The sequence below is a fragment of the Triticum urartu genome, chromosome 1A (genome assembly GCF_056163025.1).
Source record: "Triticum urartu cultivar PI428250 chromosome 1A, HENAU_Tu73, whole genome shotgun sequence".
NCBI classification, from domain to species: Eukaryota; Viridiplantae; Streptophyta; class Magnoliopsida; order Poales; family Poaceae; genus Triticum; species Triticum urartu.
Window position 1 is genome coordinate 549,621,700 of NC_141873.1, and position 10,548 is coordinate 549,632,247.

At 48.0% G+C, this 10,548-nt stretch overlaps 1 pseudogene; it reads right to left on the reverse strand.

Annotated features, from left to right (window-relative positions):
• Positions 1-8,190: 8,190 nt before the first annotated feature.
• Positions 8,191-9,749, reverse strand: LOC125538614 (putative purine permease 4 pseudogene; annotated as a pseudogene).
• Positions 9,750-10,548: the final 799 nt, after the last annotated feature.

Here is a 10,548-nt window from a genome sequence, read left to right on the forward strand (position 1 = left end):
AGAATAACACTTCTAGAATATCTTGTAGCATAGAACTTGCGGAACATTAACCAAAATAATCATCAGGAAGAAAATAGTATTGGGCAGATAATCGCTATCAATCCCTTGCAGACACCTTCATTCAATCTACAATGTTATAGTTGGCTAGAAGCCTAGAACCAATCTTCAATTCTGTGTGTTGTTCAGAAAGGAAGCTAGCCTAGTATTTCAGAAAGCAACATGCCACAGAGCAATTAAAATATCATAATCACACATTCACACTACAGAGTTAGAACTTGCAGAACATTAACCAAAAGAACCATCAGCAAGTAAAGAGTATTGGGCAGATAATCAAAGCTATCGATTCCCTTACAAACACCTTTGTTCAGTCTACAATTTTAAAACAAACTACACCCGACATTCCTAGAGAAAGAATTACAATCTTCAGCGGTGTGATATATATGAGCCATTCTTGGGAAGAGAAGCTAGCCCGCCATTAAGGAAAGCAGTATGTTCAACACTTAAACCAGCATGAGATGAAGCAAGGTATTATGAGGCGAAATATAGTAGTTTTTTTCAATTGAATTGCAATTTATTCAGTTATGGAATACCAAAATACAAATAATCAGAACCCTACAAAGTACATACCTCCCAGGCAGCAATAATCAGTGTGGAACAGTGTAACGGCCAGCGATGGTTAACTAAAGGTAGCATACCTTCAGATAACAGACTCATCCAAACGACCACTCAAGGTAACAAACCCTCGAACACCCTGTTGTTACGTTCTTTCTGAATGAAGTATAAGACCAAGATAACAACAATGATTAACTTCCCTTGTCTGAATCTCATAATAAAAGCATTCTGAATTTTTGATCAATCGATGTCCTCGCCACTCACATGTGTATTCTCTTATCTCTGGTTCACATAATTGACAATCTGATCCATGCCTCACCCCAAATATTTGTATATCATCCTACTACTTGAATCTCTACACATAAACAAACACACATTCAGACATTGAAAAAAGAGAGAGTCAAATAAAGAAGCGAGGAAGAGCCTGGACTGAAGGTGTTCCTCCTGATCCCCAACAGTGCGCCTCCTAAGGCATGGTCAATGGAGCCGGACAGCGCCCTTCCCCCATGGTGTTCCCGAGCGGCGGACGACATCTGGCATGGGTGGAGACCCCTTCCTCTCCGCCCAAGGACTGCAGTTCGATAACTGGCGCTGCCGACCTGTCCTGTCAAGAAGCTACATTGCGTTTAAGAAAGGAAGAGGACATCGGCAAAGATATCAGTCCGCTGGGCACTGATTCCCCTCGGTGGAGGCGTGTGTTTGTGGCGACGACCGATTTGGCATGGGCTGGAGAGCGCGGAGGCGGCGTCTCGCATTGGTGGCAGATTTGGATTTTTAAAGAAGTGAAAGTGAAAGGGGAACATAAGTGAAAGTGAAAGGGGAACGGGCTATCCATGCATACCGGGCGGCATGGGCGTAGACGTCGAGGAGGAAGGGGTCGGTGTAGTTGACGCGTCGTTGGATGGAGATACAGTGGTCGCGGCCATCGAGGTCCCGTCGACGGCATTAGCGGGATCTCCTCCGCCATGGGTCCCATCGTAGTACCTTCAAGCGAGCATGACGACCGATCAACTATTCCTATCTCAGGTGGTCTGTATGCATGCGGCGAATAGATGTAGATGATGCAGGTGTTGGCATGGTGGTGAAAGGTTTGAAGTAGATCGAAGAAGCCGCCGCGCCGTAGCAGAAATCCTGGATCGGTATAGCGAGGCGGGGATGTGAAGGGAAACTGTTAGTTTTGATGACGTGAAGGCAAGTTCAGTGGAGATGAAGTGAAGCATCCAGGCAACCGATCCACTATATGTTCAATCATAGAATAAGATGAAGGGACGGGACGGAACAAAACTATCAATGGCTATTGATTTGCTGTATCTGAGTGGAATTGGAGGAGACGAAGAGAAGGGGAATAGTGTGGAGACGACGACGCTTCGGGAAAAAAGATACAACACGAACTATTCAATATCCTTCCATGGGCTGCCAATGTCTTACGGCCCAGCAGAACTTCCTTGAGAAGTGGCTTGGTACAGCCCAGCCAGAAGAAATCAGTCGATAGCGAGAGCTAAAGCGCCGGACGTGGCTGGAATTGATGACGTGGCTGACTGCCGAGGTGTATTGAGGTAGATGGCTGCATGTTGATTAGTGATGTGAATAGGCAGCATGTCAAAAGAAATACTTCCTTCATTCCGAATTACTTATCTTGGATTTGTCTAGATACGGATGTATCTAGACTCATTTTAGTGTTAGATACCTTTGTATCTAGACAAATCTAAGACAAATAATTCGGAACGGAGGAAGTAGGTTAGTAGGGATGAATTATTTATGTATTGTAGACGCAGCTAATCAAATGGCTAGAAAGAAAGACGGGCAAACTCGTGCATACTGTGGAGGATGCAAGCGCCTCTACGTAGCATCGCCTCCATGGGAGCCTGGGCCTTGGGCGCGCGCACGCACGCACACGTCGACGTCGGTGTAGGTGCTGTGCGTGTACGAAGATTTGGAAGCCATGGTGATCCGGACGGTTGGTTGTCCCGTCGCACGGTCTGGAGGAGCCCGGGCACCCGGCCGGCCGGACGGGCCACCACGCAGCGTGTGATTCTACGTGAGTCCGGACCATGCACAGTCCTAGGCTCCCGGCCGGCCGGCCGGTGGGTAGGGTACTCCCTCCGTCTTAAATACTCATACAAGTCTTTTTAGAGATTTTAATATAAACCACATATAAAGCAAAAATGAATGAATCTATATTTTAAAATATGTCTATATATATGTATGTAATTTTTATTGAAAATCCTATTTAAAAACGGAGGGAGTAGATATACACATATACACTATGTGTGCATATAAATTAGGAAATGGAGTCCATACATACATACATACATACATACTCTCCGGTCCTTTTTACTCTGCGTATTAGATTTGGGTCAAGTCAAACTTTGCAAAGTTTGACCAAATATATATTAAAAAGTATCAACATCTATCATACCGAATATATATTCCATGAAACTACATTTCATAATAAATCTAACAATATTGATTTGGTATTGTAAATGTTCATACTTTTTTCAATAATTTTGATCAAAGTAGAGATGCTTTGACTTCAAATAAAATTTATATGCAGACTAAAAAGGACCGAAGGGAGTACATGTATACATACATACTTGAGATGACAAGGAAGACGGACTGACATCATGCGCATTTGTTTCACCCTGAGTGTGTTGGGAAGGGGACAGGACGGGAGGGAGGGAGACATGCCGAGGATAAGCAGGAAGTGCGTACCCTGAGAAAAGATAGAGCCAGAAATGCAGGTATGCATGGACGGAAGGAAGAGAAGCACCTACCGCTACGTACGTACTACACTTGGCGCTACGTTGACATCAGCAGTTTTGTTACGTTGGGGAGCTGCCAAGGCGGCCGGGGAGTGTGCCCGGCCGGCCGGCCGCCCGACACTTGTCCTGGCACCTAGGAGGAAACGGCCCCGGGGCAAGGGGGCGGTGGTCGACACTTGGTGTTCCAAGTACGTGGCTTGCTTGAAACCGGATTAGATCGGCATGCATGGGGTAGACGACCGATGTGACCCCTGCACGGCAGGGCTATAGCCTGGCTATCGTGGATGTCATGTGTATATCCATTGAGGACTTCAATGCGTGTGTCTAGGACTATCCTTTGGATGCTCACGACATGCATGTACATGTATGGTTGGGGTATGGTTGTAGGTCTTCTTGTTGTGTGGGTCATATGGGTGCGTGTGTGTGTGGACAAATAAGGATTTGACCAGTTAAGCGTCTGCTTTTCTTATTCAAATCACGGTTGATCCTTTTAATTGTCGGATCTTCTTAATACATTGGTTCACGCTTTTAATTTCTCATGATTTCTTCTTTACATGATAATCACGTTGTGTTCTCTTCTATTAAAATTTTGTTTTGTTTTCTCGTCCTTGGATGAACACCCAACTCTGGTTGTCAACTGTTGCCGCTCTTATGACAACAATATTGTATGGCTCCGAGGTTTCTTTTCTCGACTCCACTAGTGTCACAACTATTATGTCATTGGACGGCTCCACCTCGCAACCCAAAACCACTCGACAAGGACTCTTCTTGGTCCTGTCGTCGCATTAGCTCACAGTCCATTGACCGTGTCAGGTTGATATATCAGCTCGATCAAACTCAAGACAGAAACACAACAACCATACGGTACTACACTCTCCGTTCACAAATATAAGATGTTCTAACTTTTTCTAAACTGAATGTATATAGACACGTTTTAGTGTGTTTGTTCACTCATTTCTATCCATATATAATTCATATTAAAATACGCAAACCATCTTATATTTGTGAACAGAGGGATTAATACCTAAACTAGCAGTGGATATTGATATATCAACTCCAGATACATTTCACCCATCACAGAATTACTTGTTCACATTAAGTTGGAACCACTCAGTAGGAAGCGACCTTGAATTTGATGCTGTTTCTCCGGATTATGCGCTGCAAAACAAGCATGCAGTTTCTATATGCATGCACAGTTGCACACATTGGGCCGGCATCGATCCATGGATCAGACTGTACTGTGTTTATCTACAGAAAAATGCATGAGCGCCATATGATGCAACAGCGACGTGAGGATCGGTGACGGATTACACAGTAAGTATATGTAAGCAAAGTTTGTCAACGAAGCTACTATGCACTAGGTAGGCGGCTAAAAATAGAAACTGATCGATCAAGTGGCACACGACGCGGCTAGCAGGGCTGACATACGTGCGCTGCTGTCATTGAGGCTGACATACGTGCTGGACATCACTGTTCTTGTATTTCTTTCGGAGTGATGAGCTTTGTCTCCTGATAACATTTTCATGATAAACATGTCGGGTTCCCCCCCACCACTTTTTGAGAATAATAAAAAGTGTTCATTGACTAGTGCTGATCCGTCATCCCACACACACCGACACACGGATTGTCAAACCATCACCGCACCTCAGTGCGCATTGCACAAGATTGCGGGAAAACATGTAAGATGGGTGGAAAGAAGCATGTGTGAAGGAGGGTGCCATCACACACAATTTGATACATTGAAACGTGCATCCATCTCACACGATTAGTAATAATGAAACGTGTGCATTCGTGATTTCCATAGCACATACTCTCACCATTCCAAATTAAGTGTCGCTGACTTAGTATAATTTTAGTACAAGGAGGGAGTATATAATTGGGTACAATGGAGCGTGGGAGATGGTGCATCCATCCCACACAATTAGTAACAACAAAAACGTGTAAGTTTGTTGTTCTACTTGTACACAGTTGCTAACGAGAAAACGCGTGCGTTGTTGGTACCCATCGCAAATGGTTTCTTAAGATGGAACGTGTGTGTTGGTTTGCCATCACACAGAATCTGCCTATGGTATAATCGTGTGTGGTGTAGGTGTTCATTGCACACAGTTTGTTGCCCTGAACAATGTACAAGGTAACTGATCATCAATATAGCAGGTTTGTTTTCTCATAATTTATCCCTGCAAGTACATTCGTCAGAATTTGAATTTCGACATAGGCACCAGAACATATTTCACATCCAAAATATGTTCAACCACCATTGCATAAGTGACATCACAGTAGAACCATATGAATTAGTACAAAACTATACAAGGACTAAATTAAACAAGCACCACAATAGCACTTCACACTGGACGTCTAAAACCTTCAAAAAGTAGCATCACAAACGGTGAACAAAAATATGAAGCTGATTCGGTAGGTTGTAGAAGACAAAGACCTATATTATTTCTTCCTGGACGTTGAAGGTCCGCACAAATTCAGTCCAACGCCAATGGATGACCGCTCTCTGTATTCAGCCTATTGTGGAAGATTTAAACATTATACAATGGGTGTTTTTGGAATATTGAATACCTCCCTTCCGTCATGACCATACAAGTGATTTGCGAGGTAATCCATAGTGAATAATTTTGAAAAGCACTGAAATAAAAAAACATTTAGAATTTTGTTATCTAAATATTCAAGTATACATTGTGCATAAGTAAAAACTAGGCAACCAAGTTAGTACCATCACATTCCTAAGGGCTAACAATTATAAATCCCCACAAAGAAAGGGTGATATGCCAAAAACAAATCAAGAGGCCTCCTTTATTTCGCGACTAAAACAAGAGGCCTCCTTTATTTCGTGACTAAAACAAGAGGCCTCCTGAAAGAGCTTTTTCGAGAATATGTCCTATCTATGAAGGTCATATGTCAGTTTTGATAACTGGATATCTAACAAGTAGCATTGGTGGCCGTCCTCCCCAAGGGCGACTCGGGCGGCCAGAAACCTAGCCGCCGCCGCCGCAAACTCCCTCCTCCCCTCCCTCTGCCGCCGCCGGAAGACGCCGTCGGGCTAATCCCGGGGGCCGACGGCGGTGGCGGGGGATCTCCTGTCTCGCGCATCTCCGGTGTGGGGCCGACCCCAAGGCGTGTGGTGGCGCGACCGATCTGGGATCTGTGGCACGGCGGATGGCGGTAGGCGGCGGGAGGCCGGCCCGTCCTCGGACGGCGACGGCTTGGCGCGGCGGAGGCCAGGGCTGCGGGCGCTGGGGATGGCCCTTCGGGCGGCGGCGGCGGCGGCTGCGGTTGGCGGCGGCCGGCTTGGCTGCGGTGGCGTGCATGCTGTCTTCAGATCGGCGACGGCAGCGTGGAGGGCCTGGTGGTCTCGTCGGCGGCACCTTCGATCAGATCTGTTATGACTGGTGCAGCCGGCGGTGGTGGTCATCTCTTCCGTCAGAGGTGGTAGGCCTGAGGCTGGGTGTTCGGATCTCGGGATCCGTCATATGGAACCAGCTGCGAGTCGGGAAGACGTGCACACGGCGCATACAGTAACTCCTTATTGGTGGCCTGCTCGACATGATCCTCCCACCTCTATGACGTGAGGAGGTGGCTCCCGCCTTTGGCCCTCTTGGAGTCGGGAAGACGTAGTTGCCGGTGAAAACCGAGCCGACGGCGGGCGATGGCGGTGTTCCACGTCGTTACCTTGATGAAGGCATCGTCATGTGACTTTCGTCGACCAACTCGTATTGCTCTGGGGGAAACCCTAGGATCTGGTGTTCCAGACCGGACGATGGCGGCATTGCGGTGTCGTTTCTCTCTTGGGAGCGTCGTTTTGTGGAGCAGCGCTGGAAGTCAGAGGCAGGAAGTGGAGCGGCTTCGTCTTGCACGGAGCTTCGGTGGAAATGTCAAGTCATGCCTGACCGACGGGTGCTACGCATGACAGATCCTCCAAGGGCTTCAAGCTGTGTCGGCTGGTGGTACGTGGCAGCATGGCGCTGAGGTGTACCAGTGGCAATCGCGACGTGTACAGCTGTTTGCGCGAGGGAGGAGGTGCCGTTGGGCGCCGTGGTGGCGTCGACGATAGCTGGACCGAGTAAGGTTGATGCATCAGTACAGTTCTAAAGATGGAGCGGTGGCAGTTGGCGGCGGCGGCCTCTGAGAGCACGCCGGACCAGTGTGTGTCCCAGACCCATCAAGTGGCTAGGTTGGTGTCTCAGGTCTTAGATGTTAGGCTTGGCTACGATGTCTGTTTGGTATTAGACCCAGACTATCTGCGCCCCTTCATCAATTGGATAGGTGTAACGACAGTTTGTTGCTTAGACGGCGGCTTTAGTCTTATTGCTGTATGACTTTATAAGGTCTTGTGAGAATAATTAATAAAGTGGTTGTATGCATCACCCAGATGCACAGGTCGGGGTCATTCTCCTTTTCTAAAAAAAAGGTAGCGTTGGAAACAAATAGACTTGAGCGTCTGCCGCTTCAGATAGTACTAGTGTGTTCCTTTGCTACTCGATATCACTAGCAGTAACAATGCGGGCTTGGGCCGTTGCGGACCCATGTGTTAGCGAGCAACCTTCCTACCAACATAGAAATAAATATGCATTTGAATACAGATGTGGGCGAACTGTTAATACCAAGATAATATCAAATGCATACGCCCACACTCTGCAACAACACGATGTCAGGATCTCATCGAGGTCAAATTACCACGAAAAGCCAATAATACAAATAAAATACTTGACCAAAAACACAAGTCCCTGCTGATGCCTTGATGGTACTACATTAATGTGCAAGTTTTTGGCACGCCCGTGCAACATATGCATGCATCCATGCTCTGCTAAACTCTGAAGAGAACTTTTTTCTTTTTTTGCGAATAACCGTGAAGAGAAACTCACAAGGCAGTGCCACCAAACAAGCATCCATCCTTGTCATTTTGTGAGCTGTAAATATAACACATTGCCTAATAGATGCAACACGACACGTCTACACCTAATGCATCATCTATGCTGCCACTTTGCTTTCTCGGGGTACTACACACCAAGACATTTTTAGCATCCATTGCTATCGTTCACATGGTTCGTGCGTACCCCCTGTGGCCGGCACTGCCTCGTTTGGTTCAAACGGTCTCGCCGGAGGCGGCGGCCGTGAGGCTCTTGTGCACGCTCTCGCCGTCGTCGCCGGCGCTGGGGAGGGTAGTGCCATCGTCCTGACCATCGGCGGCTTTCTTCTTGCTCTTGGTGTACTCGCCGTAGAGGTACGAGGAGAGGCCCCAGACGCAGAGCGCGGTGGCGACGGCCTTCTCGGGGCCGAACGGGTCGCCAAACACCACGACGCCGCCGATCACGTTGGCCGTGAGCACCGCCGCCATGCACACGCCGCTGTGCAGCGACGACGTCAGGTAGATCACGCCGGCGGTGCCCATGAAGCACGCCTGCCACGTCACCACCAGCGTCGCCACCACGACCCAGTACACGGCGTGCGACCCCTTCCAGTGGGCCACGTCGTCGCTGAAGCCGCGCGAAACCGCCAGCCCCACCGCTGCCTCCACGGAAGCCATAGCCTGCATCACCGCCTGCACCTCCACCGCGAGGATGAACCCGCCGGAGACCGCCTCCCGGTACACAAGCTCCATGACGGGGAGGTACGCCGAGAAGAGCCCCGCCGCGCAAAGCGTGACGATGTAGCCGATGATGTACCCCCTCCGGTTCGGGCTCTCGCCGGCGTCCCCTGACCGGAGCGCGAGGAGCACGGAGCAGAGCGTCATGAGGACGACCGCGTTGAGGTTGTTGAAGGTGAGTGGGTGGCGGACGATGACGACGGCGAGGACGAGCGTGAAGGCGAGCTGCATGGACAGCAGCAGCGACGAAGTGGACACCGGCAGGAGCGACGTGCTGTAGGCGAAGAGCAGGTTGCTGACGCCCATGAGCGCGCCGATGACCAGGCACACGGCCAGGAACCGGCGCGAGAACCACATGAATGGCCGCGGCGCGGAGGCGGGGCGGGGGCGGCCGGCGAGGAACACGGCGACCACCAGGGTCGGGAACCCCGCAGACTGCACCAGCGTGACCACCCACTTGTTCTTGCCGCCGTGGTCGAAGTAGAACCGGGACAGCAGGCTCGACGCCACCGACCCGACCAGCAGCGCCGCGTAGTTGGCCATCAGGAGCACCGTCGACCTGCGGCGGCGCGGCGCCACCGAGGCCGGGCCCGCCGCGCCGGAGGAGATAGCCATTGCCGCACGCGCCATCGTGGTCGATGAGTAGTAGGGGACGATGGATTGTAATGGTGAATTGGCGACGAGGGCACGTTTATATTGGCAAGGAGAGAAAAGGCCAGCTAGCTAGAGATTGCGTAGAGTAAAGGAGGATTTATGGAAGGTTTTCCGAATGGCTGGATGTGAAAAAAGGCCAGCTAGTGTATTTGATCACAGCAAAGCTGGAAAATTAATAATTAGCAGAAATACAAAGTTTCCTTGCTAAGCCATGACTAAGGATTGCATGCAAATAGTAAATGCGGCAATGCGCTCGATTACATGCCGAGTAGATACGGATGTATTCCTACATTCATTATGAATCCAAGCATATCTCTGAATGTGGATACCTCCGCTCCTGATTTACTAGTCCTCATCGTATTCTGGATCATATTTTGACCATTATTTTTATCTAATAAAATATATGTCATATGTAGCAAAAATAATGCAATTGAAAATTATATTCAGATACAGATCCAACAATATATTTTTTTATGGCATGCATTACTATTTTGCTAGTCAAATATATGGTTACTTTGACCCAAAATCTTTAGGGACTAGTAAACCAGGACAAAGGTAGTATGTTCAAATATGTTAGGGACTATTAAACCAACAATATAATATTTTATGACATGCATTAATATTTTGCTAGTCAAATATATGGTCAAACTTTGACCCAAATACATTAGGGACTATTAAACCAGAACCCAACATATGTTTCAAAATATATACCCCTCCGTTTCAAAATCTAATGTATGTTCTTTTTCTAGAACTCAAAACTTTCATATGTTTGACCAAAATACCAAGTAAAAAAATGTAATATCATACATGCATTTCATGATGACTCTAATGGTACTTATCATACCTCGGCTCAATCATGCATGCATGTGTGTGTGTGTGTGTGTGTGTGTGTGTGTGTGTGTGTGTGTGTGTGTGTGTTGGCACACA